The 14,378-nt window shown below is 42.9% G+C and overlaps 1 protein-coding gene across 6 annotated transcripts in view; it reads left to right on the top strand.

Annotated features, from left to right (window-relative positions):
- Window positions 1–7,114: 7,114 nt before the first annotated feature.
- RAB27A (RAB27A, member RAS oncogene family) overlaps window positions 7,115–14,378 on the top strand; it is a 73,054-nt gene continuing 65,790 nt past the window's right edge. For 3 of the 6 annotated variants that reach the window (XM_045529649.1, XM_045529627.1, XM_045529625.1), the window contains exon 1: window positions 7,120–7,223. The gene's annotated coding sequence lies outside the window, so the exon portion shown is untranslated. Of the gene's footprint in view, window positions 7,224–7,795; window positions 8,030–14,378 lie in introns of those variants that run through there. The other 3 variants (XM_045529639.1, XM_045529624.1, XM_045529631.1) reach the window with 3 other exon arrangements.

Below are 14,378 nucleotides of genomic sequence, written 5' to 3'. Positions count from 1 at the left end.
CATATAATATACATAGAAAATATAGTGGATTAGTGGCTGCAGGGTTGAAGAATCATAGAGTGGCTCTAGTTTTTAGGGTGATGAAAATGTTCTGGAACTAGATAATGGTGATCAGGGTACAACTTTGTGAATATATTAACCACTGAATTTTAAAGGGTGAACTTTATTGTGTGTGAATTATATTTCAATAAAACTGTCAAAAAAAGAAGATACTGCCTCCAAAATAGCAGCTGCAATTGAGGTAGTCCACTGTTTTCTGCTATTGTGATAGTCCATAGTCCATCTATTTTTTGGTGGTGAAATACATATAACATAAAATTATTATTAAGTGTACAGTTCAGTGGCATCAAGTATATTCATATTGTGCAACTATGATCACCATCCATCTCTAGAATTTTTTCCATCGAGTTTTTTCAGGGCTCAGGTGAACTGAATGGGGATGTAAAGACCCCATGGCTATATCTTTCATGTCTTTGAAGGTGGCATTAATGTCTGCAATTCTTTGCATGAATTGCTTCTAATTTACTACCTTATTCAGGTAAGGCAGATTCAGGAGCTTTCAGTTGGCACTTTCTACCGCAAAGGCTCTTATATCACAGATCAATGTAAGGTCTCTGTCAACTACTGAGTTTGTATTTATCCCACTTAAGAACTGCAGGGGGACGAGGGGTGCGTGGAGACCCAACAGAGCGGGTCCTGTTAGATTAGTATGGGCTAAACCTGCATTCATCCTTTCACCTCCAGGAGCCCCTACTCTTACAGAAGGACCATAGTGGTATTTCTTGTATGCTTGTACCAGTCAGCTTAGGTCGTGTATCCAGCCGTCATCAAAGTCTGAGTATTCCTCTTGCCCAAGTATACATTTATCCTGGTTAATGGTGTTATGTCTCATGGGGGAAAGGAGTAGGGGAATGTTTTTGTATATTTTTGTAGTATTGAAGAGTCCTTCCTCAAGTGGATACAGCTTCTTCGATCATTGAGCTCAAAGTCTATGAAGTCTATAAAGTGGCTTAGATTAGGAAACTGGTGAGGGACCATGAGTTCCATAGTGGAGACTGACATTAGCCTTCTGCTCACTAGGTATCAATTTCCTTTAAAAAATTATATATATATATATATATATATATATATATATATATATATGTATATACACATAGTCAAGAAATACCCCTTCCCCCATAAAAAGAAACACTCCTTCTATCTTTCCCTTTACCATACTATGATCTATTAGCCATCACCACGGATTCCTGTGGGTCAAGACACCCTGGTTGCGCTCCAGACTTGCTTCCCATTATAGCAGTTATGCCCTGCTATAATGTCTGTCCTTTGCCTTTTTGAATTCTTCTATTTCTAGTTGATTCTAGGGAGCCCTGTTGCAGTAGCTTCTTTTGTCAACCCCAGCCTGTAAAGGACAACCACCATTAAGCTTTTCAAAGAGGTTAGTGCCCTCCTCATCATTGCGTCCATTCTTGTGCCAGTGAAGGAGTATCATCAGGGCCTTGCCAGGTAACATAATCAGGGGTTGCTTTCTCCAGTCTTATAATGAAGCCATTCTAATTGTAAGATCAGGAGGGCAGGATAGGGTGAGTAAAAGAGTTTAAGAGGGAAAGCCAAGACAATGATACACTGTATTTTCAAGTGGGCCGCTAATATAGGTGACCAGATCCTATGGAATTTTCTGAAGAGACTAGTATTTATTATTTTGAAATAATTTCAAACTTAGAGAAAAGGTACAAAAATAGGACAAAGAATTTTCACACAACTGTTACCCAGATTCAACAATTATTAACATTTTGCCACATTTGCTTTAATCTCTCTTTCCTTATATATGTAGGTAAGGGTGTGTGTGCTCACACATATATACATGTGCAAACTCATCATTTTCCTAAATCCTTTGAGTCAGTTGCACACATGATGATGCCCTTTTATCCCTAAGTATTTCAGTGTATAATTCCTAAATACAAAGATACTCTCTTTCATAATCACAGTATAATGATCGAGAAATTAAGATTGATAATGCTATTATTATCTAGTCTCACATCTCATTCAAATTCCACCGAATCCTATTAATGTCCTTGAGAGCAAAAGACAAACTTTTTTTTTCTGGTCCTGGGACTAATCCAGGGTCACATTTCAATTTAGTTGTTAGGTCTTTTTGGTTTCATTAATTCTGGAGCAATTCCTCAGTCATTGTCTTTCATGATGTTGACATTTTTGAAGAATACTGGCCTGTTGTTTTATAGAGTGTCCCTTAAATTGGGTTTGCTGATGCTTTTTCATGATTAAATAGATTCAATATGATAGGAATACATAGAACAGATGCATTAACATGGTTCATGCATGGATTCCTACTTTATTCCATGAGTTGCAACCCATTGCTATCAGGGCTGGCTGCATGATTTGTGAGGTGCATTGCAGATGAAAATGCAGGGCCTGGAGTGGGTCTGAGGGAGTCAATTTCCTCTTCACATGGGCTGACTGCTCCAAGCCATGGAAATAGGCAGCCTGCAAGGGGTTGAGCCCTCCATGCTGGTGTGTTCTTGATTCTTACATGGCCGTGGTAAGAGGCCCTTGCTGAGTAGCCTGCAAACTGTATGTGGCACTGCCAGACCAGGGAAGGGCCAACTGCCTTCTTGCCCACCCCATGGAGGGCAAGTTGCATAATAGGGTGGGGGCTCACGATACAGGTGGAGAAAGAAATCTCACCACAAAGATTAGGATAGAAAGAAGTAAGAAGTTTATTTTACTTTTCCTGAGGGAACGGGACACAGCACAAAAGTGAAAGGAAAAGGTATGTTGACAGAGGCCAAGTGGCTTGAACTTTTTATTGGGGGGGTTGTAAAGGAGTAAAGAAAAATTTATTGTTGTAGACTGATTAACAGGAGACAGCTTTGAGATGTTAGGGTGTTCATTTTTCCTTTTTTCTTCTCCTGGGGACTGGCTTACCAATGTAGTCTGGTGACTGGTCTGGCAAACACAGAGGAGGATTTACACTTCCTTTCTGTCTGCTCAGCTCTTTTCAAATGCTGTAAAAACAATCTCTGCAGGCAGTTTAATTTTCAAAGACAGCAGACCCATGTGATTGGAAAATGATAAGAATAAAAACTTTGTCAGTATCTGGTTTATAAAGAAAGTATTCCAATAAGTGCTTTTTAAATAAAGTGTTCAATACAGTAAAAAAAAAAAATACAAAACAAACCAAAAAAGCCCAGGTGATTAATCTTAAAGACAGTGAATTGAGGTCCCTGTGTTTAATCTTAGAGACAGCAAGTTAGTTTATTTTTCTCTGTTAGACAGTTTATCAGCAAGGGCATCCTATCATTGTGCATATCAGGATAAAGTCACTCTGGTCAGACCCAGACAAATTGGGATTGGGAGAGCACAAAAGATAGGAGCCCATGCTTGCATATCTAAAGATAAAAACTGTTTCAAGGACCCTTTAAAATAACCCCAGAAGAAATTCTGTCATGTCCTTCATGCCTCTCATGCTTTGCCTGGCTTGCATGTTTCTCATGTATCCATGTATTTCTATGACAAAGTTATCACTAGACATTCTTTAGGACTTCAGCAATTCAGATAAGATTCTCTTGAAAGAACACTTGCTTGGTAACGTTATCTTTACCAATGAACTGATGCCAACTGATGCTTTGAGCATCTGGAACCAATGAACTCTATTTCCAAACAGCTTATTGAACTCTTTTTTGCCAGTAAAACCTTCCTTTTACCCTCCTCTGTTCGAATGCACCTGTGGTTTACTATAGCAGTGCACTCCAGGTTATAATCCTTTCTGCTTACTCCTAAATAAAATCATTATATTAAGAGATATTTTTCTCTGATGTCTTCTTTTTAGGTTGACAGTGCCATTGGCGTGCACCCAACTCTGACCTCTCATGTACCCATCCACACTTAGGTTACTACAAGGGTGGAAGGAGATGGGGAAAGCCAAGGTGACCCAGTCACTGCCCTGGAGCCAGGCAGGGGAGGCAGAGCTGGTCAGGGACCTGGAAACCAGGGGGTGGAGAGTGGGCAGTGCCAGGCATATGTATCACCCAGGTGTGATCAGACGTTCCAAGCTGTCAGTATGCTCCTTTGTGTCATCAGACTTCACTTATAAAACACAAATTCAAAGTTTAAATTATTAAGAATTTCAAGACAGTGACTGCACAGCATTAAAATTCTGAGTTGCAAGGCTCTGTGTGACTCTCCTGGTTGCATGCCCACAAAGCTAGCCCTGACAAACACTATTTATTTTGATGCTCAAATTGTCCTAGATTTGGCAAATGGGAATCCCTTCAAGCTGGTTCCAGTGTCCTTTTTTTTTTTTTAAGTAATGTTTATTTCAAGTACAAAAAGTAATGTTTAAACATTATCCAAAAATCGTGTTCAGTTTAACAAATATAAAACAAGATTTTTGAAAAAAATTTACAATTAGTTATAAAATACTTAAGAATATACTTTAACATTCACAGTGGGCAGTTTTGAAAAACAAGTTTTGCTAATGTAGCTTAAAAACAAAAATATATTTAAGGTCTCAGTTAAAATAAGTCCTTAACTGAGGAATAGTCCTCCCTCAGGATGGATCCTGTGTCCTTTTGCCTCTCTCTCCTTCACTAATATGTAGAAATACAACTAATTTCTGTGTGTTGATCTAGTATCCTGTATCTTTGATTATTGCATTTATTAGGTCTAATAGTTTTTTTTGATTCTTTAGGATTTTCTATATGTACGATCATGTACTGGATTCTTTTTATTGGAAAGGGGTGTTTAGAAATCAAGATCTGGGTGCTAAGTGTATCCATAGCTACTGTGATATAATTGCTTCTGGGACCTTTTAGCAGACAGACCTGGACCATACATGCATACACACATATCTATTTCTATGTATTGCAATCCATGAGTTCTTACTGATACCTCTGATTTCAATCATTTTAGAAATATTGGAACTGGGATTCTACATGTTTCAAGTAGGAGTCTGCAGTGTCAGAAGAGCGCCAGGGTGGGAAGCAAGAGGTATGCTGCCACCAATTTTGTAGCAAGAGTAAGAAGTGGTGTAGAGATGGCTTTGAACTGGTATACGAGATGTGTTCAGTTTCTGTAAGAACACACTCTCCTTGTTTTCCTCCTACCTCTCTGGACATTCTTTCCTTAGATTCTTTATTGGATTTTCTCTGCTCGTGCCTTAGATGCTGAGTGTTCCTCTGGGTTCTGTGACGACCTCCTATTTGTCCTCTCAGTTCACTTTCTAGACTAGCTCATTGATTCTCATGTCTTCCAGTACCCTTTGGATGATATTAATAGCTCCGGCACATGTCTTCTGTGCTCCAGATAAACCTGTTCAACTACATACTAAATAGCTTCACTTGGATGTTCTGTTGGCGCCAGTGTGTCAAAATGGAAATGTCCTAAGCACATTCATATGGCCTAGTTCACCCTCCTTGCCTATTGCAACTCGATTTTCTTGCTGTTGCTCGATGGTTCCCTAGCTAGGAACCACAAACCCAGGCATCTCCATGGAATCCTTCCTCTCCCTCACCCCCTACAACAAAGTCCTCTTGATTCACTCTCCTAAATATCTCATATCATCCATTCATCTCCATCATTATGGCCACTGCCTTACTCAGATCACTATTATTTCTTACTTGGATTTCTTAATTCTTTCTCTTATTTCTTACTTGGACTGTTTCTCTAGACATGAACACGGGGTTACTTTTCCTTTGTTAACGTCACCAACAGTCTGAAGGCCCTTCTCTCCCATGGGGAACAGCCACTGAAATCATCACCCTATGATGAAATTTGTTATCTCTAATTTTGAGTTTAATGTATTATGTTTGCTTGGAAATGTTCTACCGATTGTATAAAATTGCCAACTACTGGTTCACCTATAGGTAATTTTGTAAAGTGGACAGATACCTGAGAAGCTAACTGTACTGTTACGCAACCTGAGTAGCCACAGAGAGGAAGGATGACGGAGTTGGGGAAGTGGCCCCGGGACAGCTGGTATCCGTGGTGGAGGTGGACACAGATTCGGTGAGATGGCACAGAGGTGAGAGAAGCTGGACTAAGGCTTCCAAACATTTTGCTCCGCTTAGAAGTGGAATTACTTGGTTCCAAGGGGCTTTGCCTTAGAGCCTCCCGGGCAGGCCCAAAGGCCGCTGTTCAGACCTAGGCCACTGTAGGGTAAGCCTGGCCGCCTCTGGGTGGGGACTAGGCAGCCTGAACCGCGTCTGGGCCCCAGGTCCAGCCGCCCCGCAGGCCCACGCAAAACCGTCGGCGCTGAACGGGGACGCCGCTGGGTGGCAGCAAAAGCTCGCAAGTTCCTCCTCACAGAGGCAGTTAATGCATTGTAAATTTTTTTCTCTTTTTAAAAAACGAATTCTCTAACACTCTCTTAAAAATTCAGAGTGATTTTATAATCCGAATTAAACCGTGTGAGCAGAGACTCCATCTGTCATTTTCTCCCAGAATTATATTTATTTTTACCTGCCAGAAGTTTTACTTATTTCACCTGCTCCCCGCTGCGCGCCCCCTTGTCATTTTCAAGCACCCCAGACTTTCCCTTGCCCCGGAAAGGCGGTGCCCGGGTGGGCCCGAGCGCCGAGCCGGAGCGGCGGACGGACGGGGCAGAGCCGGACCGGGGCTCGCGGCCCGAGAAGCCGACCTGGGGGCGCCGCCGTAGGAGCCCCCGGACTTAGGAACCTGGGGCGCTGCCAACTGACAGCCGCTCAGCACCTCTGGCTACGACAAGACGCCGACCTGATGCCCTGGAAAACACCTTTAGAAAATGGCTTTTGAGGGAGGAGATTTGGCGAGAGTCGCCAAACCATACCTCATAGCAAACTGATCCTTGGAGAGTTTGCAAATGTCACCACCGGGTCTCAAAACGAAAACAACCCCCTATCGTTTCGCGCCTTCCAGCGCAGGGCAGCGGACATTTGTCTTGGGGCAAATGAGGCGACCGGGGGCCTTTTCGTGGCTCCCGGACGCGGCCCGTGGCAGGTGCGGGCGGCCCTGCGCCCTCGCCGGTCCCGCCACCCCCGGGCGGGCGGGGGTGCTCCCCGAGGTGACAGGAGGAAGCGGGAGGTGGAGGGAGGAGAGGAGGTCCCGCCCCCACCTCGCTCTCCTTTACGGGAAGTGATGTGGGGCCAGACGGAAAATACCCGCCAAGGACCCAAAAAAGGCCGGCGGCGGCGGACGCGGCGCGGAGCGGACAGCGGCCGAGCCAGGTGGGCGCGCGGTGCCGGGCCGGGGGAGGCGCCCCGCGGCTTCCCGTCCCGCCCGGGAGCCGCACTAGGTGGCGGGGAGCGGCGGCTCTGCCCTGGGGCCGGGGATGGAGGCTGCGGCTCCTTCCCTCCGCGCCTCCGGGCGTCCGAGCCCGCCAGCAAAGTTGCTTTGCCTGTCCCGGGTCCCCGCACAGCCCCCAGTGATGACAGACGCCGCGGGTGGGCAGTTAGCCGGGGCGACGTGCTGGCCAGGTACAGTTCCGGGCCTGTCCGGCGTCTAAGGCCGCCCCTGGTGGCATCCAGGTGCGAGGGTCCCCTTCTGGGGGAAAGGACACTTCACTGGCGGGAGAGGAGGAAGGTCCCAGACCGCACTACCCCCTAGTTCTTTCCTCCCTCCCGTTTTCAGTTTCTTTGACGCCTTTGCACCCTTGATGGTGAAGGTCTGCACTGCACCCTAGCTGCGTGAGAGAGGGGCTCCCTTTGCCTGTCAGACAGAAAACCCTACCTGCAGCCAGGCCCTCGGGTCGTGACTGATGACAGGTTTCTGTAACTATTGCCAAAGCCCGTCTCTGTCACCAGTTAAGCCAAGTTAGGCCTGGCTTAAGGGACTCTTGTGAGCCCTTGACTGAGCCTTCCTGGCCTTGCTCCTGCTGGCCACCCAGACCCACATGGCCTCAGAATCTTCTGCAGCAGGGACCTCACCTCTGTGGTAACAGCTGTGCTTTCCTACTGGATGAATTCTCCATTCATGGTTCCTGTATCCGTCAGATGTCGGGATTGGGAAGTAGGGGACCATAGTGTTATGCCATGTAAGTTTTCTGTAATCATTGCTGATTAAATTTGTGAGTGCCTCACTGTTCCTATTTCCTTTCTTTTTTTTTCCTCTTTCTTTCTTTCTTTCTTTTTTTTTTTTTTGTACCTTCTTAAAAACTTGCTTTAGGGGAAAAACAGCCTGGAAAGCCGTTTCTGCAGATGGTTAGAAATGACGAAAAATTAATATAATGCTGAAAGAACTTATCTGAGGATCATCCTTTTCTGTGTTTTATGTTGGTTTTCATTCCTCTCTTTCTTCCTACCTTAGCTTTCTCCCTTCATTCTTTCTCTCTCCCTTCCTTTCTTCTTTTCTTTCCTTTCTTAATTTCCATGACCTGCCTTGATTTTTAATTTTGATAAAGCATAATTAATCTATTTTTCTTTTATTGCTTGTGCTTTTGGTGTCAAACCTAAGAAGCCATTGTCAAATCCAAGGTCATGAAGATTTATGTCTGTGTTTTCTTCTGAAAGTTTTATAGTTTTAGCTCTTACATATCATTCCTTGATCCATTTAAAATTAATTTTTGTATATGGTGTAAGGGAGGAGGTCCAACTTCATCCTTTTGCATGTGGATATCCAATTCTTCCAGCACTATTTGTTGAAAAGCCTATTATTTCCCCTGTGAATGGCCTTGGCACCTCTGTTGAAAATTGACTGTGAATGTGAGGGTTTATTTCTGGACTCTCAGTTCTAGTCCATTGATCTATGTCTATCCTTAGGCTAGTAGCATACTGCCTTGATTATTGTAGCTATGTAGTAAGCTCTGAAATCAGGACATGTAAGTCCTCCAACTTTGTTCTTTTTCAAGATTGTTTTGGCTATTCTGGGTTCCTTGAATTTCCATATGAAATTTAAGATCAACTTTCCAATTTCTGTTGCCTTAGTTCTAGAATAGAAGTAAGGATTTTGAAGTGGGCAACAATCTCTAGGAGCCAGACTCTCAAGTTTTCTCTCCCAAACCTGCTTTTTCCTTAGTCTTCTCATCTTAGTGAATGGCAACTTTGCTGTTCCAGATGCTCAGACTAAACATCCTAGAATCACCCCTGATTCTCTTGTTTCTCTCATACCCCAAGTCAAATCCCTCAGCAGATCTCACTGATTCTATCTTGAGAATATATCCAGGATAATAACCATTTCTCACCACTTCTGCTTCTTCCACCAAGTTCTTGTCATCTCTGTTACCTGGATTACTGCAAAAGTCTCCTAAAGGGCTTTCCTGCTCCCATCCTTTCCACTCCATAGTCTATTCTCAACATAGCAGTCTGAGTCCATTATGTAACTTTGCTCAAAACTCTCCAGTGGCTTTTTATTTCAGAAGAAAAAACAAAGTCCTCATCATCCTCATCATGTTCCATGAGGCCCTTACATGGTATGTGGCTTCATCTTCTATTACTCTTTGCTTCCTCCACTCCAGCCACACCTCAGGCCATTTGCATTTGCTGTTTCCTCTTCCTAGAATGCTCTTTCTTCAAATGTCTGCATGGCTTTCTCACTCATTTTATTCAGGTCAAATTCATTTTTCTAGAGACCACCCTATCTAAAACAGTGTCCCTCACCCCTATCATTTTCTACCCCCTTACCTTGCCTTTTTTTTCTTTAGAGTCTTTATAACATTAACTGTCATCACACACACACACACACACACACACACACACACACACACACACACACACACACGCATGCATACAATATCTGTCTCCCCACTGGTAGAATATAAGCTCTACAAGGGCCAGGAATTTGTCTTCTTCGTTGTGGTGTTCATAGCACAGAGAATGGTTTCTGACACATATTAAGCACTCAAAAAACAAAGCAAAACAAAATAACCAAAACATTAATGAAAAGGGATTGGTAATTATTCTGCTATTCCTTTCCATTTTTTCTAAGAGAAGCAATGCCCATAGATACACTAACATCTCCTAAGTCTGTCCTCTTCTATCCTCCTATTTCCCCCAAGATAATGGCCTTATCTTCCTTAAAAAGGGAAAGGTCAAATAAGTAGAAAGGTGAGGCCTCCTGGTCTTTCCCATGGTGGCAGAGGGAGGTCCTGTGCTCTGTAGCCTGGGCAGACTGGGCAGGGCCATTTAGTGCCTGTCTCCAGTATTTTGGCCTCTTGTACTGATCTAGGGAGAAAGTGAAATTTCTTGGAAATTTAAGAAAATGGAAATTAATTTCTTAATGCATATTTGGTACCACAGTGAATTAATCTTTCTCTGGCTTCTAAAAGAAATTGCCAACTCTGAGACTCATTTTGGCTTTTAATTATGTAACTACTTTAGACTATCAACTGTTGTGTATTTTGGCTTTATTTCCATGACTAGATTGTAATATCCTGGAAAAATATCCATGATTTCAGCTTATTTTTGAGTCTTATGTTGCAAGATATCTTGGACAAAGTAAGTGTTCAATAAACTTGCTAAACATATGATTAAGTTAATGGATAAACTTTGGTAAATTGTCATTGTTGGAAATGCATCTAGTCCAAACATTTAATTTTTCTGGACCAGAGCTGCAAGTATCTTGTTATAATCCACCTTGTCCTACTGCTGCTGATAGAGCAGTATTGGCTACAGTTCAATGGGGCTTCCTGCTGAATGAGGAATTGTGAGAATTCTCAGTGAGAACTGAATTAATTTGGCCTAGAAAGTATGGTAATTAATTTTCTATGTCATTTTAAAAATTGAATCTACTGTCCATTGTTATTTAAACTTATCTTGGAATGTGTCCTATCTTCACTGAACAATATGAAAGAATGGTTTTTACATGTATATGGGGTATGTATATATTCCTAGTAAATTATAATAGGTTTGATATCTTCTGATAAACAAAATGGGGCTTTTAGGCTTAAAGTCTGAGCCACTAAGAAGCAAAATTGTCTTATTGTTAAAACGAGACTGGCTCCTGATGAGAGTAATTTTTCCCTTCCATAGCCTTCACTTTTTATGCCTCATGCAGATTTTGCTTGGACTGTATTTGTTCCTCTGCCTCTTGGTCAGGAAGTTTGAGTTTATGATCTGGTTTCCCTTAAGCTGATTACCTTGGGAACAGACATTAGTACTGAGCTGGAGGCAGAGATAAAGGGTTTGTAATTAACTTTATGTCAATAGGGTGAGATGTGTGGAGTAGGGAGCATTCAGCTTGTTTTAGCCTTTCTATCTGGTTGTGCAGTACTCAGAGGGCACGTCACACACTTTTTTAATTAAAAAAAATTTTTTTTTAGAGATGGGGTCTCACTCTGTCGCCCAGGCTGGAGTGCAGTGGTGCAAGCGTAGCTCACTGCAGCTTCTGAATCCTGGGCTCAAATGATCCTCCCACCTCCCTGCCTCACCATCCGGAGTAGCTGGGACTACAAGTGTGCCACCATGTCCATCTGATATATTTTTTTTAGAGACAGGGTTTGGCTATGTTGCCCAGACTGGTCTCAAACTCCTGGGCTCTAGTGATCCTCCCTCTTCCTCCTGAAGTGCTGGGATTACAGGCCTGAGCCACTGTACCCTGCCTCCTTTCCTGTTTTTTCCCTCTGTGTATGTTACTCTTGAGAAGGCCTCCCATTTAACGTAGCTTTAGTCAGCTACTCTTAGAACTACCCACGTACATGGAATCAGACTTTTGCTTCTTAAGATTGAACTTCTAATGTGGGGATGGAGGTAGGGTGCCAGAGTTAGCAAATAAAAAAAAAGTAAAATTTGCATTTGGATCAACAATAAATAATTTTTTCCTGTATCTCATGTACTATTTGATAACTTCTACTAAAAGATTGTTGTTTATCTAGAATGGAAATGTAAGTTGGTGTCTTGTTTTTTATCTGGCAGCCCTAATTGGAGGTCATGTTTATGCATAGCAGATGCATTGATTGTGATCATGTCCAAAGAATGACTGAGCTATGGCTCGTTTTGGTGACTGTGCGCGTAACCATCTAAAGGAAGGAGAAGATTTGTAAACTCAAGGGGTATTAGAAGTAGAATAAAGTTATTGTAAGATGCTTTGATTAAGGTAGACCTACTGAGTGTAATTCCACAACAACCAAGTGTTGTCTTATTGAAAGCCTGCTTGCTTCGAGTGGCTTACTCCTAGGACACTCCTCATCGCTTTGTATTTTGGTAGAATAAATATGAAAGACATATGGCAAGGACCAAGGTTGATAGACAGGTATATGTGATTTGCCCAGTGACTTGCCACATTGGAGATGTGTCCTTTTTAAACACTATTTTATTGTTATAAGTGTTTTAAAATTATTTGTACCTATTTAAGAAAGCAGCCTTGAAAATGAACATGTTTCCTCTGCCACTGGAATGCCGTATTTCAGAACAACTAATCTTGTTTTTTCATAGCCTCGTTGGTTAATTCATATAAAGCCTTACCAGCTGCCAGGTCAAAGCATAATAATAAAATTGGTTGCCAAGAGACCGAAAAATCTGTTCGTTCTTATTTGCTGCAGTTTATCTACCTTGGCCTGATCCCTGCACATGGGTGGCTGGTCCAGTCCTCTCTGGGTATGGCTGGATACTAATCTCCTGTGTCTTTGTATCATTAAAAGCAAAGACAAGGTATCTCAATCGGTTGACGATAGGGTAATTTTGTTCCTGCTGTGCTATCCCTAATATGGGCTGAGGGAATGACACATACAGAAATAGGTCATGACTTAAATATTCATTTGAGATACCTAAGAATTTTTAAGTATAATCCATGGTTGTGGTCAGGATTTCTTTGTTTCTTGCTATGTGTGGTTAATTGTCATAATGAATCTCACCACTGCAAGGGAGTAACCCCAAGAATGAGTGAAGAGGTCTAGCATCCCTTGAAAAGATAAGGTATTGTCCTTACAGTCAGATACTGGAGACCTAATATGGCTTCTCTTGTCAGGGGCAAGGCCAGCTCTCCGTTACCCCCTCTCTGCTCTAGGCACACAGGGCCATGAAGTGGGTTGCAGTATTTCCTCAGGCAGTGACTCATCCCTGTATTCCAGAGCTCCTGCTTCAATGTGGAAGAACCAACACAGCCAGGCATCAGTAGGCTAGTTTTTGTTCTCAATGTTGCTGATAATTAACTTTCTGAAACCTCACCAGTGGCTCTCAGTTGGGGGTGATTTCTCCCCCTCCCTCCAGGGGACATTTATCAATGTCTGGAGACATTTTTGATTGTCACAACTAGGGAGTTACTCACTGGCATGAAGTACATAGACGCCAGGGATGTTGTTAAACATTCTCCAATGTACAGGATAGCCCCACAACAAAGGATTATCCTACCCAAAATGTCAATAGTGTCCAGGCTGAGAAACCCTGCATTAGACAAACCACTGAACCTCTTTGGCTTGCAGTTTCCAAAGTTATAAATCTTCTCCATCATGTAAAGCTACCTAAGCCTAACTCTACCACTGTTGTTTTTCTAACCTCTCCCTCACCCCAATTCTAAGTCATTGAACGTGAGATAGGGCTCAGGTATCTGTATTTTGTTTTTAAGTCTCCACAAGAGACTGTGATGGGCAGTCGGGCTGAGAATCCCTGCCCTGAGAGCTCATGTCGAATGAGGTTCTCATGGAGGTGCCAGGTTGGGGAGGAGTGGACCCCATGGGGACAGCCTGCCAGTAGGAGGAAGTGAGAGGCTGGTCTCCAGTACCTGTCAGTTATGCACTTCCACATGGGCAGGAGCCTGCCAGAAGGTCTCAGCAAGCCTGACTAAAGGGTTACATAGGGACCTGTGATCTCAGACCCTAGAGTGTCTGCTTCCCAAATTTCCGGCTGACCACCATACCCTTGTGCCACAGAGGAGGCCAAGGAAATAGTAAGATTGGACAGTTTCTTCATTAACACCCTGTTTCCTGCTTAAGCTTCTCTGGGGGAGTTTGAAAGTCAGTAACAAAAAACCTCACCCTGAGTCATCAGACTATTTTGCCACCCAGATAAGGAAACCACATTTGTTGCGCTTGTAGAATTGTGTAATTTAAGAGCTGGTAGGGACCTTAGAAACTGTGTCCCCCAACCTCCCCTCCCAGAGGTCCAGAGCGGTGCCCCAGGACACATGGCTAATTGGTGGCAGAGAGGTTTCCCCAAGGCTGTTCTGATGATTTCCTGGTGTGTTCTTGTTATGCTCCTATGCTAATATTTCTTGATTGTAACCAGTTGTAAGGTGGGCAATCCAAAATTGTGTTGTTTTGTTGTTCAAAGGAAGTGACTTCTAGATGGAACTTTACTAACAAGCAGGGTCTCTTCCTTGAATCCTTCTGAAATATCACAGGAAGTGAAACATGAATATTATGATTTTTACCTATGTTAAAGCAGTGCAGAAATATCTGAGTACCCACTCTGTGCCAGCTGCCAGTTAAAAACCACCATCATCATCCCTTGTCT

The sequence above is a fragment of the Lemur catta genome, chromosome 1 (assembly GCF_020740605.2).
Source record: "Lemur catta isolate mLemCat1 chromosome 1, mLemCat1.pri, whole genome shotgun sequence".
In the NCBI taxonomy this organism is placed as follows: Eukaryota; Metazoa; Chordata; class Mammalia; order Primates; family Lemuridae; genus Lemur; species Lemur catta.
Note: the sequence above shows the minus strand (reverse complement) of the source record. Positions and strands in the feature narration are given on the sequence as shown.